At 40.0% G+C, this 16,746-nt stretch overlaps 1 protein-coding gene across 4 annotated transcripts in view; it reads left to right on the top strand.

The window, feature by feature from the left end:
- Positions 1-8,097: 8,097 nt before the first annotated feature.
- LOC122652410 (vacuolar cation/proton exchanger 3-like) overlaps positions 8,098-16,746 on the top strand; it is a 28,562-nt gene continuing 19,913 nt past the window's right edge. For 3 of the 4 annotated variants that reach the window (XM_043846139.1, XM_043846142.1, XM_043846141.1), the window contains exon 1: positions 8,098-8,247. The gene's annotated coding sequence lies outside the window, so the exon portion shown is untranslated. The remainder of the gene's footprint in view (positions 8,248-16,746) is intronic. The other variant, XM_043846140.1, reaches the window with a different exon arrangement.

The following is a 16,746-nucleotide window of genomic DNA, read 5'->3' as shown; positions in this document are numbered from 1 at the left end:
ACCTACTTCGATTTTTATTTTTTATTTTTGGCTTCTTATTGCCCTTCTATCAACCTAGAACTTTTAAGAGATATTAAGTATATAAGGAGACCGAGTTCCATAACGAAAGAAAATAACAAAGGAAGAATCAACATGAGAAATTCCATTATGCACCACCAGTGTGTAAATCCATCCCCATAGCGAAAGAAATTAACGAAGGAAGTATCATACGAAACAAGCAAAAATTTTGGTAAAGAAATGACACATGATTGTAGGGTTGATTATGGTTTTGGTTCAGTTTATACGGGTTATATTTTATTTGATTTGATTTGATTCAAAGCAACGATTTTTAGACTACAACCAAAATCGAACACAAAGAAATTTCACTTTGAAAACCAAAATTGAACCAATATTTTTTCTTTGTTGTTTATATATTGTAAACCACAAATTAACACCTCGAGCTATTTCCTCTTCTACCCACAGGCCACAGCTCTAAGACCTGTTTATTTGATGAAAAAAAAGTGGGATGAGAATGAAGGGATAAGATACTCTGAAGGTTTTTCATAAAATTCTAAAAACCAAAGTTATTTGTTTTCACTGGGTGGTAAAGTTAGACAACATGCATTAAATGCTTTGTTACTATATGAGATGACTTTGAAAAAAGATGGGAAAATTGATTGTATTAAATTATTATTTCACTTTATCCTTTACTACCCTTTCGTTTTCTTGTCTTTGCTACCTCATGACTTCATTACTTGTGGGGTCCTTGACCCCATTACATGTAGGGCTGTAAATGAATAATTGAAAATCTGAATTCGATCCGCATTTGTATTTGTTTCGGAGCATTCGAATTCGTTTAGAGATATCCAAAAAAAAAATCCAAATACTCCGATAAAAATTCGAATCCGAATACTTAATTATAAAAAATTAAGTAAATAATGATTTTGAGGGTTTTTGAAGATTCAACAGGTTCTAGAATATGAGGAAAAGAGAAACACGATCTAAAACTATGGATTGAGAGTGAATTGTATCCACTAGGGGGAGGAAGGTTCGGGTTACAAAAGGCAGAGGTGTAAACGGATGGTTGAAAATCCGAATTCGATCCACATCCGAATCCATCGGAATCCGTTTAGAGGTATCCGAATTCGACCAAGAAATATCTGAATCCGATTACATCCCATCCGTATCCAATCCATTTACAGGTCTAATTACATGTGGGGTCTACGACTTTTCATTTCTCAACCCTTTTTGTCAATAAACAAACGGGGCATAAGAGTGTCAATTTAAAATTGGAATCATAAAGTCAATTAAAAATGAACAGAACCAAATCAAAAAAATAATGATTCAATTTTGGTTTTAAAAGTGAAATTTCATTCGGTTCAATTTTGGTTGTAGTCTAAAAAATATTGCTTTGAATCAAACCAAATCGAATAAAATATAACTCGTATAAACTGAACCAAAACCATAATCAACCCTACAATCATGTGTCTTTGTTGAGTTGTGTAAAGTTACCTACTATGAGTTTCTATGGTATGTAAAAAGGGTTGAAAAGCCAGATTTGACATTATGGAATTCTTTCTTCATGAAGTTGGAATTTCCTTCTATTTTTTATTTATTTGGGGGGGGGGGGGGGGTTCATTAGGTTTTCCCGCTTAAAACGAATTTGAACCAAAATATTGAGACCATGTATGAACCAAATTCTTTCTCCTCAAATCAAAAAATGACCTGAGTAATGCATGAACTAGTTACCTAAACCAATAGTTCCTTGAGCAGATCCCACGATAGCCTCAAGACGGTCTCTAACTAAAAAAGTAAATGCTTTAGGTTGCGTTTGGTAACGGTCTGAACAAAGAACGCCCGTTCTTGACTAGAAACATTCTTTTGCATTTCTGGTCTGGAATGGCGGTCTGAGACCGAAAATGACCATTTGGTAACAGTCTCAAGAACGCCGTTCAAAACAAAAATGGTGTTTGCTAAAACCTGTTCTTCCCTATTTGATGTTAATTACAATAATGCAATTTCTTTGTCAATTATACCAAAAAAAAGACTTGTAAAATCATTTTCTCTTACCAACCTTAGCATAAAATTAAAATATCTCATTAACATAACCAAAGTAAGTATAAAAAGATGTCAAATTTCAAAGATGCCATTAAAATTGGGTTATTGTGTGGATTAGTGGCATAATTGACTATGCTATGAACAGTTGAATAAAGAGGGCCTTGGTGGACTCGAACCACCATCCTCTTGGAACATGCTTATGTTCCAAATGCTCTACTACTTTGAGCTAAAGACCCATCAAGTTGTCAATGAATTAACACAACATATTAAACCAAATTATATTCTCCATTCTTTTTTTGAATTAATTTGCAATGGATGAATTTTAGTGGCGCAAGAAGCACAAAAAAAAAATCACTCAATGAAGCTGTGGAAAGGGAAAGCATTTTTACCCCATCAAGCTGATGAGAGAACCACCAGATAAGGCAATGGCAAAGAACCCCCTCTCCTTCATGGATATTTCACATAATTCAGCTATATAGTCAGCCAAATCGGTGGCAAGTTCCTCCATATTTTCATGAACTCTCAACTCCCCTCCCTCCTTGGGACCCCAGACATTGCCATTGTTCTTCAGGAGTTTATGAATCAAAAGCTGATCCTACAGTGTAGAAAACAAAAATGTTTATCTGACAAAAATCTAGTTAAGAAAATTTTGTAATCTGAAATCAAAGGCAAATAAGAATCAAAACCAGTCTTCGAACAAATGTAGCAGAAAAGTTGATGATTGTAAGATAATTAAAGAAATGCTAGAAAGCCTAAAACTTCAAAACCACCACTGGATTTATTGAAATAGAGAAAGAGACAGCCATAGTCTTTCGACCCACAAAATGAAACCAAATTGAAAAGCCTTATTCCACAAACTCAATATAAGATAAACCCCTAAAATCCATTTTAGGGTAAAGCATATATGACTATTTACTTCTAGATAAAATAAAATCCATTTGTGATGCAAATGAAGCAGGCTTGGTGGGTTATGGGGCTGGACATGAGGAAGGTAATAGTGGGAGTGAAGCAGCAGGAGCTGTGCCCACTGTAGTGTGCCCACTGTAGTGAATTGGTTTGGTTACGAATCTGGAAGTGGAAGCCAAACTATTATGGTGCGCATCAGTGAAGTGCTGGCAGTAGATCTCATGGATACTGAGGTAGCCATGGAAATGGTTACAGCAGTAACACAATTTATATCCAACAATAATTCAGTATTGTTCACTGTACAAGAAGAAGATCGCATATGACAGATGGGGTTGATAACATAAAAGATCTCGAAAGGTGAAAGAGTACACTTTTAATCTTTTTTGGGTAAATGTCAAAGAGTACAAATGACAAATAAATTCATCAGAGTTCCCTAGCTAGTAGTAGAAACTATCTTTGATTTAAGAGTTTGCCTATCTTTTACAGCAGTTCATTTTCTTTCTTATATGTTAAAAACTTAATTGTTTTTATTGATTATAACAATAATCTCAAGGATTTAGGAAAGATCACAAGGTTGTTCGAAAGCCTTCTTTGACCCAGTCAAACCATAACCTTTTTAATTAGCCAGCTTGTAGGTTTTCTATATTTCACTTGCACTCTATCCAATTGGGATGCAGTTGGTATGACCATAGCTTGTACGTAGCTCCTTAATGCACTCACTCAACATTCATTTGTGTGGTAAAATAAAATACTATCCATCAAACTAAGATGATTAAGGAATTAAGCTCGACATGGATAAAAACTTACATTTATTTACATAATGCATCCATTGTTCAGTTTCATTTGGTTGATATAATTTGTTTAAAATTATGGACAATACAAGAAACTAGTATCACATTGATGAGAAAGTTAGAATGAACTGTTCAGCCAAATAGCAAGGATTTGTGAAGGCTGTACTCTGGAGCAACTCAATATGGGAAGAAGAGATTAAGGAGTCTCATATAAGCAGTGTTTTGAGCACATATACAAGCTCATTAATTGGGATTCTGTAGCTCTAGTCAAATAGTTTTTCAGAGTTCTCCTTTGCTTTTGATCATGCAGAATGGAATGGGTTTCACTAGGGACAGGGAAATTCCTTATGGTTGTTGCAATGTAACAGTAATGCCCTTGTCTTTGCAATCATGTTCAATTCATGCATCAAAATTTCCAAATTTATCATATTCTATTGAACATTTGCAAAGATTAAATGATAAATGACAGGACCAATCCTATGGATGAAGAATTCAAAAATATTGAATTTCGCAATCCAAGAGGCAAATGGGTAATGAAATTGAATAATTGCTCAGAACATAATTACCTAGAAGAACTCGGTTGGAGTGTTGATGTTGAATTTGATCAAAGCGTTCTTATCTGGCATGTCGCGACAGATCTCTGTTACTATTCTGATGATGATCTTGATACAATCGAATGCCAAGCTACAACCCTTGGTCGTCAAGTCGAAGTGAGTAAGGCTTTATCTGATTATCTACACAGAGACAGTGAGAGGGAAAGTATGAGAGGGAGAGAGAGAGAGAGACAGAGACAGGGAAAGAGCGAGAGAACGACACAGAGACAGTGAGGGAGAGTATGAGAGGGAGAGAGAGAGAGACAGAGAGCGGGAAAGAGCGAGAGAGAGAGATGCAGAGAGTGCGAGAGATAGAGAGGGCGAGAAAGAGAAACAGAGAGAGGGAAACAGCGCGAGAGAGAGGCAGAGCATGCGAGAGATAGAGAGGGAGAGAGAGCGAGAGATAGAGAGATCTCACCTACGGTTGCAGAGCGAGATTTGTTTCCTTTGTCGTCTCAAAAAATCACGGGTTTTGTCCATCTCGATTTGTTCTTGTTCTTTGCAAACCGTCTCACAGACGGTTTGTAAAGAACGTTCTTTTGGTGCTAATAACCTCCGGTTCGTTCTAAAAGAACGAAAAAATGAACCACACAACCAAACACATTTTTATGTTTTTTCGTTCTTTTAGAACAAAAGAACTGTTCTGAACGTTACCAAACATGCCCTTAGCATTTCTATTCTGAACTGGTCTCACAATCAGACAGACTTATAACATTATACTCAAAAGAAGAATAGACGCTCGAGCCTACCTTCACACACCTCTATTACTCTTTAGGAGGCATCTGGCCCAGATAAACTGCCACCTCGCAATGTTGATATGGTAGAAAGCAAAGTGTGACTTGAAGGACATGATCGATTGTGAATTCTTACATCCACTATTTTCTAAAGGAATAATGATGCTTTTGGCTTGACATCGTTTGTTTTGTTCCACTAAAACCCCTACTTTGTTAGGTTGTAAATAAGACATGATGGGATGAAACCGAAAAAATCAAATAGAGATCAACTAAAAGCAAATCAATTCGGTTCAGTTTTGATTTGTGCAATTTTTCGGTTTTAATTCAATTTTGGGTTTGTACATATTATATTCTAATCAAATCGAAAGTGATCTAAAATCCCAGAACCAAACTGATTGACACCCTTTACATGACCCACATCGCCTTGTCTTTCCATTAGGAGAGCAGTGTATTGGCCTTTTCCTGCACTTGATCTTAGACTCGTTTGATCCGTTTCATGTGGGACCCACTTTTAGTACAAAGTTTCTTCTTTGGTGGGCCAGTACCGCAACCCTAGAGTAAAGTCACTTACTAGCAGCAATAGGATTGGGATCCTCTCCACGAAGTGGAAAGCCCAATAAGGCATCCGACGATTGGACTGTGCTGCACACATCTTGACCGATGTCTCATTAGGCACTCATTGGGTAGGATGCTCATTGGAGAGGATCCAAATCCCCTCTAGGAGAAGGAGATCAAAAACTGCTGCCAAGTTTTCATACTGCAAAGCAATAATAGGTAGGATGGATATTATTTTGAATAAAATATTTTTTCTAAAAAAAAGGGAAAAAGAATGTTAATCGGTCGCGTGGTGAGCGTGATTCCTAATCCTAAACACAAATCAATGCCTTTGTGTGCGAAAAGACCTTTCAATCCTCAGTGAAATCGAAAATTTTATCCAAAACAATGCTTCTGTACGGGATCGATAGCAGATCGAGGGAATCATTCGATTTGGATTCGTATCGACAGTCCTCGATCCCAAGTATTAGTTGATCCAATATCAGTGGATCGCTACAAATGAAGGGTAAAAATGTAAAAAAATCTATTTTAAAAATAAAAGACAGTAAATTTGTCCAATCCAAATTGAAAAGGGGCGATTCAAATTGATATCAAATTAGTATCAACCGAAACTGATCCCATAGTCCATACCAATTCTAAAACCCTGTTTTGTGCACACTTTCATTGGCTACTACGTTGTTGCAGGGGCTATACAACCAAGTAGCATTCTCTTGCCCAAAAAAGCAAAAAACAAAAGTCGGCCGCATAGTCTATTCTAGCTCATTTCTGAATGAAATCTCTTTTATTGGAAAAAAAAAAAATAATAAATAGTCGGCACTACGCACGTTACATACTTAATTTAACTTAATTTATTTATTTAACATTTATATTTATGCGCCATCCATATCCACATTGGCTGTAATAAAGAAATCGTAGATGATTTCTTTCTTTTTTTAGCAAATAAGAACTGTACGTGAGGCGGTGTGGTGATATCTTTCTTGTTTAAGTAAATACGAATTGTACGTGAGGCGGTGAGGTGAAGTACATGAAATAATTTATTGAATAGCTAAAAAAGAGACACTTTGACTTGAGAGTCACTGCACCATTTTTCTTTTCCAATATTTCGGCTAAAAGACATTGAATTCCTGACGCGTTTTCATCAATTTTCCAAAATAATCCTCATGGATGTACGGAGGCAAGGGTGTCAAAGTCAGGCCGATAGGTCGGTTTCGGTTCAACCCAGTTCTTTATTGATTCGCTTTATGGTTTAGGGTTTTATAGAATTGATAGAAATCAAAACTGAATTGAACAGTCAAATGTAGGGCTGTAACATGGCCGGGTTGGGCCGGTCTGACCCTAATTGGTCTTGATTATGGGAAAAGGGAAGGGAGATGTAGGGTTGAGCTAGGCTGGGGGAAGGGAAGTGTAGGGGTTGAGCCAGGTTGGGGTGTAGAAGAAGAACGGAAAACACAAAGAAGAAGAAAAATACAAAGAAGAAGAGAAAGAAGACAAGGTCAGGTTGGCCCAAGCCGGGCTCAGCCGGAGGCCTCAACCCTAGCAGGGCTTGGCCCTGAGTTAGGGCTAGAAATTCCCAACCCTGACCTGCCCTCAAAGCTAGGGTATAGCCCATGCCTTGTTTGGGTTCTCAGGGCGAGTCAGGGCCATGATGGCCAAACTCGATCCCCAAGTCAAATGCCTTGATCAAAACAAAAAACCAGACGAAATTCAATAAAACCTTGACCGAACCAATAGTAACCCGAAAAGAAGCTGAAAACTGAACAACAATAGGAATTTCCCATTAATTTCGTTACGTATATATGCAAATTCAAAACCAGGCCGGACCTGATAGTAGTCTGATTAAAAATCGATAACAAAAAACCGATAAGATATCAGGCAAAAGGCATACATGAGTGAAACCGAAAACTTCCTCAATGGTTTGGTTTTAAATTGATCCAAAAATAGACAATCGAAACCAACCGAACCAAATCAAACCGACAAATCGACAAATTGACAATCGTAATTAGAGGACACAAAGTCACAAACCCAGCTCAACGCGGAAGGGGAAAAGAGAGGCAATGGAGAGGACTAAAGAGGAAGGGGGGAAAGAAAAAAATAATAAATTACAATAACCGAAACCAACGAACCTGAGCAACGAATGGTAGAGAGCAACAGTGATTTTCCCGTAAACGAAGAAGGCGGAGAAGGCAAGACATGGCAACAACAAACTACAAGAGGATAAGCGCTTTGTTTTCGCAGGATTTGATGTCTCTCCTTCCAACAATCTAACTTCTCACCTCTTTTCCTTTTTCCCTTTTCCCAACCATTATACACCCGTTTCTCCACCACCTGTTCGACAAAAGGTCCTTCCTTTGCATCGCTTGCTGCATTAGACTTTTTTTTTTTCTCTCTCTGTAATATCTGATAGGTCTCTCCCTGCCTCTTTCTGTTTCGTCATTTATCTTTTGCGTTTACATGATTTCTTGACTCTTCGATTTCATTCTGATATTTATATTTGGTTTCTCCCTTCTCTAATGGTTGAATTGGTTTTGTTGCAGCATTTAAATGTACGGGCATGATTTTGGTCAACTCTAATGGAAGCAAATCGAACGAAATTATTCCATTCAGGTTTTGCAGTCTCATTTGAAATCACAGGTTTTCTTTTGACCATTTCCAATGCAATCATCTTTATCATTGCTTAAATGTTGCTGAGAAATAGAAATTCGATCATTCCTTTTAAAGTTTTTAAGAAAGCATCTCATTTATATCTTTCCTTCTTTCCCAATTTGTTTTCATTGTCAAGATTCATTAGATGACTCTACTTTGGATCCTCGAATTATTCATTCAAATGCTATGAAAAATGGAGAAAACTCAACCCTTTTGGATTTATCTGTGAGGTTATTTATTAGTTGCCCCCCCCCTTTTTCGTTTCTCTTTGAGTTTCACAATTCTTGAACTCGTTTCACAGCTATAGTTGTTGAAATCAAGGTTCTAAAACTCAGGTTTCGACTAGGTTTTGACCAGCCAGAAAACGAGTTTGTCTCGGTTTCGACCATATCTCGGTCGAAACCTAGGACATTCTCTAGGCTAACTCGAACCTTGGTTTTGAGTCCCAAAAGTTGTTTTTTTACCCCATAGTTATCAAGGCGTTGCCATTGCGTCCAGGCTCCTTGGTTGCCTTGGACGCCTTGGGCGCCATGGCGAACGCCTTGCCGCCATGGCTGTGTCGCCTTGATTTTTGCCCCTCTAAAACGCCATGGTCACCTTCCCGCCTTGATAACTATGTTTTGCCCTGATTCTTATGGTGTTGCCTATTTTTGACATTCTAAACTCAATTCATGCATTAGTTTCACACAGAGAACACTAAAATATTACTTGTGGTTTTGATCCAAGTTTGATACTGTATATTGTTCTTGGACATGGTATCGAAAAAGGTTTCACCGGAACATAACTCCTTCAATATAAATGAGATTTAAGCAATCTTGGATTTGTTAGAAAGCTTTGTTTTGATAGCTTTCCAACAAGTCCAAGATTGCTTAAATCTGATTTATATTGAAGGAGTTATGTACCGGTCAAACTTAATTTGGTGTGCGTAAATGCTGTCAAAATCGCTCTGAATGAAAATATTTTTTTGGACATCAAAACAAATGAATATTTTATCGCACTTTTGGTTTTTAGCAATGTTTTATCATATTAAGATTTATGGAATTTTTAGATTTGAGAAAAACCCCAACATTAGAAAGTTGAAAATTGCACCTACCGTCGAAAATCTAGTTTTTATTCTTGAATTGGGGGGGGGGGGGGTTACTTTTTTTCCTTTTGGAATTTGATTTTTTAACTATTTTTATTGGATTCAAATAGGGGGTATTTGCTTATTTATGAATAATATCTTAAGTAAATGAAATACAAATACAAAATCATTTACTTAAATGATATCAGGAATAAATAAGTGTCTGTCCTGGTTTCTGGCCTGGTAACTGGCATACTTAAGTATCTGTACTGGTTTCGGGCCAGGTTTCCCCAAGTTTCGATGGGCACAAGTGTCGAAACTTGTGAAATTACCAACATCTCGGTCGAAACTAGTCGAAACCATCGAATTTCGGTCGAAACCTTGGATTTTTTTAAATCACCCTTCAACTAGTCTCAGAAACCTGCGAAACTGAGTTAACTCGGTGGTTTCGATAGGTTTCGGTTGAGTTCTTCTTCCATGGTTGAAATTAAGTTTATATGAACACCACTTCCTTTTTCTTTAGTAGCTGCTTGTTATTCTTTATCAATTGATACATCTGTCATTATTTTCCAAGTTGTATGGTTAGTCTCAATTAAATGGTTGATTCTTGTCATTCTTTATCAATTTAAAGTGCCTTTGGACTTGATGTAAGCATCTCAATTGCTTGGTAGGGGAAATATCATTCCCCTCCCCTCTAAGTTTCCTTAATATCAACCCAATACCCAAGTTTTGAAAAATGATAATGCCCTCCCCTACTTTTTAAAGATTCTATCAACTGTACCCTAAGTGACCAACTAATGTAATTCCAGATGGATGTCAATCCAACTAAAACCAGAACCAAAATCTGCTTGGGTATAATGCAATCGGTTAGGGCAGAATGGAGGATTAGATGAACTGAGGGTTAGGGTTAATGGAGTTAGGGTTTGATGGTACGGATAGGAGAAGAAGGGTTAGGGGGTTGGGATGAAAGCTTACTTGTGTTGGATGGATCCTTGGGAGAACAGATCTGAGTAACTAATCTTTGAACCTTCACACAATCGGACAACAAACTTGACAAACTTGAATGCGCTCGAAGGAGAGAAAACAGTGAACTAGTGAAGGCTATCTCGGCCTCACCTTCAGCCTATCTCAGGACAGTGGAATGCATTAAAGCAATAATCTTCTTCATTAAATTGTGGGGGGCTCAATGGAGCTCTTTACATTATATAGCCTTCAAGGCTGGACATAAAATAAATCCTAACTATGACTAGGACTCAAAATAGAAATAGGAATGCCAACTAGGACTAGGACTCAAAATAGGAATGCTAACTAGGACTTAGGACTTCTAATTAGGATTCAGATTTGCACTAGGAATCCTAATTAGATTACAACTCAATAAAAATAAAACATAGGGCTTCTAATTAGGATTCAGATTTGCACTAGGAATCCTAATTAGATTACAACTTAATAAAAATAAAACAAATACTAAAAATCCCCACGATTGTTGCTAGTGTAGGGATTCATCCCTACACCTACCCGATGGTTACTTAGGCTGGTGTAGGGAAGAATCCCTACACCTGCGGCTGGTTTTAGACAGCCAGTTTACATCAACTCCCCCCTTCTCAAAAACATTCGTCTCCGACGAATGGATGAAAGACATGTAGCGCTCGTAGAGATCAGGATCAAGGCGCTTGAAGTCGTCGGCGTGAATCCAGGTACTGTCACTATCAGGGCGATCCTTCCATTTCACAAGGAAAGAGTAATAGCCGCGACCACCCCGCATAGTAGTAAACTTGTTATCAAGCACATTCTCAATGACATCAGCAGTCGGAGTGGTAAACTGTGGGAGGCGGAGAGCATGTGCAGTATCACCGTCGTCCGAATGGTGGCCGACATAAAGAGTGAGATCGGCCACGTTGAAAACATTGTTAATCTTCATAGACGGAGGAAGCTCGAGCATATAGGCATTGGTCCCAATGCGTTGTTGCACCTTGAAAGGGCCCATTTTGCGAGGGTGGAGCTTGTGATTGGTTCCAGGAGGAAGTCGCTCAGGAGAAATACGAACCATCACCAAATCACCAGGTTGGAATTCCACGTATCGGCGATGACGATCAGCTGCTGCCTTGTAACCTTCATTGTTAGTAGCAATGCGTCGGCGAACGTCGGTATGGACCTCGGTGATGTGGCGGAGGAACTCATCAACGTCCACACTAACACGAACATGAGGAGGAAGAGGAAGCAAGTCCACGGGGCGCTTGGGTTGCAGACCCAAGACAATCTCAAATGGAGTACGGCCAGTGGTCCGATTGACAGAACTATCGTACGCGAACTCGGCAATATCAAGGACAGAAGGCCAATCTTTTGCATGATCACGAACAAGACATCGGAGGAGATTGCCTAAACTGCGATTAACCACTTCAGTCTACCCATCTGTCTGAGGATGAAAGGCGGTGGAGAACTTCAGCTTGGTATTGGTCTTCATCCACAAGGTCTTCCAAAAATAGCTAGTGAATTTGACATCACGATCAGAAACAATAGACTCGGGTAGCCCATGAATACGTACGACCTCTTTGAAGAAGAGCTTGGCGATGTGACTGGCATCAAATGTCTTCCGACAGGGAATGAAATGAGCCATTTTCGAAAACCTGTCCACCACCACAAATATAGAGTCATGACGCTCCCGTGTAGATGGGAGGCCGAGAACGAAATCCATGCTGATATGTAAGGGTGCATGAGGCACTGGAAGAGGTGTGTAGAGGCCCGTGTTTTGCTTATCTCCCTTGGCAAGCTGACAATCTCGACAACGCTGAATCACCTGTTGGACGTCACGCTGAAGATGTGGCCAATAATACAAATCAGCAACTGCAACATATGTCTTGCTAATGCCAAAATGCCCTCCCATGCCACCGCCATGTAGTTCCCTAATGAGGTGCTGCCGAAAGGATGTGTTAGGGATACATAGGCGTGTCCCGAAGAAGAGATATCCATCACGTAGGGAGTATTTGGCATCGTTCCGCCTTCTGTAATGTAGTATGAATGGGGGAAAAATCAACATCAGGTGTACTCATCTCCGATATGTTCGATGCCTGTCTTGTGAGTAGAAGAGGTGGATAGGGTGAGAACTTTCCGACTTAGCGCATCGCGACCTGGTTCTCTTTGCGCCTTGTACTTGAGTAACGAAATGAAACTCCTGGAGATAGGTGATCCATTTAGCATGGCGGTTGCTTATGGATCGCTGAGAATGGAGATACTTAAGGGCCTCATGGTCAGAGTATAGAATAAATTCTTTGCCCACAAGGTAGTGTCTCCAATGCTTTATAATCTGGATCACTGCATAAAGCTCCAAATCATAGGTAGAATAACGCCGCTTAGCATCGTTGAGTTTCTCACTATAGAAGGCAATGGGATGATTTGATTGCATGAGAACTCCTCCAATCCCAACATGGGATGCATCTGTAGCCACCTCAAATATGACATCAAAGTTTGGGAGCCGTAGAACAGGTGCCTCGGTCATCTTTTGCTTGATCAAGGAAAATGCTTTGGTAGCAGCCGGTGTCCACTGGAATTTGCCCTTACTTTCTCTCATGCACTCAGTAATGGGTGCCATGATGCCGCTGAAGTTCCGAATAAAACGCCGATAAAAAGATGCTAGGCCGTGGAAACTCCTAACCTCTGTCAAGGTGTGTGGCACTGGCCAATCGACTATGCTTTGCACTTTCTCCGGATCAGCCTCAACCCCGGCTGAAGATATAATAAACCCAAGGAAGATAACCTTAGGTAACTTAAAAGAACACTTTTTGAGGTTGATGAAGAGTTTCTCTATACGTAACACTCTCATCACTTGCTTTAGATGATCGAGATGCTCCTCGGTGGTGTGGCTGTAGATAAGAATGTCATCAAAGTAAACCACAAGAAACTTACCGATGAATGGACGAAGTACTTGTGTCATTACACGCATGAAGGTGCTTGGAGCATTTGTGAGACCGAAAGGCATCACCTTCCATTCATATAGACCATCCTTTGTCTTGAAAGCAGTCTTCCACTCATCTCCTGGGCGGACCCGAATCTGATGATATCCGCTCTTTAAGTCAATCTTCGAAAAGATGGAAGCACCTGTGAGCATGTCTAACATGTCGTCAAGTCTTGGAATAGGAAACCTGTATTTGACGGTGATCTTGTTTATTGCCCTGCTATCAATACACATCCTCCATGTACCATCTTTCTTTGGAGTAAGTAATGCTGGAACAGCACATGGGCTCATGCTCTCAATAATAAACCCCTTGAGAATCAGGTCATCTACTTGTCTCTTGAGCTCGGCATGCTCAGTAGGGCTGAGACGATAAGTGGGCAGATTTGGTAGCACCGAACCTGGTACTAGATCAATGGCATGCTGAATATCCCTCATAGGAGGTAGCTCATCGGAAGATCGCTGCGTACTAGATCCGAGAAATCATCAAGCGGATCTTTTATGGATTTGGGATGAATAGTGGTAGGGGTTGGTGACACTGCTCTTGTGACCAGGGCTAGTATCAACCCTGTCTCTTCACTTGTAGTAAGGAATTCTTGGTGAGGCAGGGGCAGAATTCGTTGCTCCATGGGTTGTGCTTTAGTAGTACTAGTACTAGCATGTGGTGCCTTGCTGCTTGACCCTCCTTTCATTGGCTGTCTATTGTCAATAGTTTTCAAGACCTGTTGTCGCTTCAGCTGGGCAGCTCTAAGCCTTGGCCTCATCAATGGTACATTGAGGGGGTTGAGAACCAGTGGTTTCCCTTTGAAGTCAAAGAAACACTGATTTTTTGTACCTCCCGTCAATACATTGTTATCATACATCCATGGTCTCCCAAGTAAGACATCAGTCAGAATCATAGGAATTATATCGCACCAGACATTCTCCTTGTAACCAGATATCTTGAGTGGCACTGAGCATCGCTGATTAACCTCTAAAGTATCATTATTAAGTAAGGATACCTTGTATGGTTGTGGGTGAGGTTCAGCTTTAAGCTTCTCTTCAATGACAAAAGCTTTGGAAACCACGTTGACACAACTACCGCTGTCCACGATCACTTGTGCTGTTGCTGTCCCGCTATCCATCAGTGTATAAAAGATGCAATGTCGACGCCAGTCCTCTCCTTTAGATTCGGCAACCAGAATGCGAGTTACTACATTTACCTCATAAATTTCGTCTTCCAAAGTATCATCATAGTCTTCTCCCTCAAGAGCAGCATTAACGGCCCAATTGTCATTAAACTGCGGGTCACAAACTTGGACATCTGGACTAGTTTCCGTGGCTGCAATCACTGAATTGGACTTCCCTCTTTGGGGGCAGTACCTTGCATAATGACCATCTTGTTGGTGTTGGCAATGGAAACACTTGTTAGGTGTTTGACTACCCATGGGGGCCTTACCCTTTTCCTCTGTAGTTGGTGGAGCTCGGGTAGGGAAACCACTAGATCTGTTAGGAGTAAAGGTTCTCCTAATATCACCGGACTGCGGTGTGAATCTTCGCGGGGCAGCCTTGATTAAATCTTCAGCATCCATGGCCTTTTCAAAACAGTGATTCAAATTATATATTTCAACCACGCCTATCTTGTCTTTAATGTCAACCCTCAATCCCAACTTGAAACGGGATATAAGCTGGTCATCATTCTCATCTACACCCGTACGTGAGAGTAAGTCATTGAATTTATCAATATACTCCTCAACTGTTAAGGTACCTTGTCGTATAGTGTTCAGTTGATCATGCAAACGCCTCCGATAAGAAGGAGGTAAGTACTTCTCTTTGAGAATCTCTTTCATAGCTGCCCAAGTAATTGGTTCCATGTGACGACGGATCAACCTGTCTTCATGTGTACGCCACCAATCTCTGGCTCCTCCAGTTTACTTAGTCGTGGCCAGCTGCATCTTTCGGTCTTCAGACAACCGAAACCACTTGAAGTAGTCATCTAGAGCACTCAACCAGTCATGGAATGCAATAGGGTCATGTTTCCCGTTATATTCCTTCAGATCCAGTTTTACCTTATGCTTATCATCACGGTAATACTGATTTCCATCGTGATCTTCATCTTCTTCATAGGTAGAATTGTTATTGATCCTGTGTGTCTGTAGTGTGGGAACCCTCTGTGGTAACCTACGTGGATGTCGGTTGTTAGTGTATGAAGCAGCAGCTTCAGTTTGTGATATTTGCTGTGGAGGTGCAGTAGGACCTTGTTGTGACAGTACATCAACCTGTTGCTTGATGGTCTTCACATCTTCAGATAAAACCTTGACTATCTCAGCCAGTTGCTGTAGAGTGGTTGGATCACTTGATTTTGGAGAACCCATAGCTAGGCTCTGATACCAAATAATGTAATTCCAGATGGATGTCAATCCAACTAAAACCAGAACCAGAATCTGCTTGGGTATAATGCAATCGGTTAGGGCAGAATGGAGGATTAGATGAACTGAGGGTTAGGGTTAATGGAGTTAGGGTTTGATGGTACGGATAGGAGAAGAAGGGTTAGGGGGTTGGGATGAAAGCTTACTTGTGTTGGATGGATCCTTGGACTGAGAACAGATCTGAGTAACTAATCTTTGAACCTTCACACAATCGGCAGCAACAAACTTGACAAACTTGAATGCACTCGAAGGAGAGAAAATAGTGAACTAGTGAAGGCTATCTCAGCCTCACCTTCACAGCCTATCTCAGGACAGTGGAATGCATTAAAGCAATAATCTTCTTCATTAAATCGTGGGGGGCTCAATGGAGCTCTTTACATTATATAGCCTTCAAGGCTGGACATAAAATAAATCCTAACTATGACTAGGACTCAAAATAGAAATAGGAATGCCAACTAGGACTAGGACTCAAAATAGGAATGCTAACTAGGACTTAGGACTTCTAATTAGGATTCAGATTTGCACTAGGAATCCTAATTAGATTACAACTCAATAAAAATAAAACATAGGGCTTCTAATTAGGATTCAGATTTGCACTAGGAATCCTAATTAGATTACAACTTAATAAAAATAAAACAAATACTAAAAATCCCCACGATTGTTGCTAGTGTAGGGATTCATCCCTACACCTACCCGATGGTTACTTAGGCTGGTGTAGGGAAGAATCCCTACACCTGCGGCTGGTTTTAGACAGCCAGTTTACATCACTAACTCTGTTAAAACAGCATATGAAAAGACGATATTACCCTCGTCTCTAACCTCAATTCTTTCTTCTTTCTTCTTCTTTCCTCTTCTTCTAGAAGCCACGGTCACCACCACGGCTGTATCCACCACCACCGCTGCCACCACGGCTGTATCCACTCTACCCATGGATCTTGACCCATCAGCTGAGGAGTCACCGGCGCGCCGCCTACCTCAGGCAGCACCAATGTTTCCTGTATTCTTTTCTATAATCTATTCTCTCCTTACTATTTCAATAAAATCTGGTCTCTCAATTGGAACTGTGACTT

The sequence above is a fragment of the Telopea speciosissima genome, chromosome 2, assembly GCF_018873765.1.
Source record: "Telopea speciosissima isolate NSW1024214 ecotype Mountain lineage chromosome 2, Tspe_v1, whole genome shotgun sequence".
NCBI lineage: Eukaryota > Viridiplantae > Streptophyta > Magnoliopsida > Proteales > Proteaceae > Telopea > Telopea speciosissima.
This window is presented reverse-complemented; position numbering and strand designations above follow the sequence as displayed.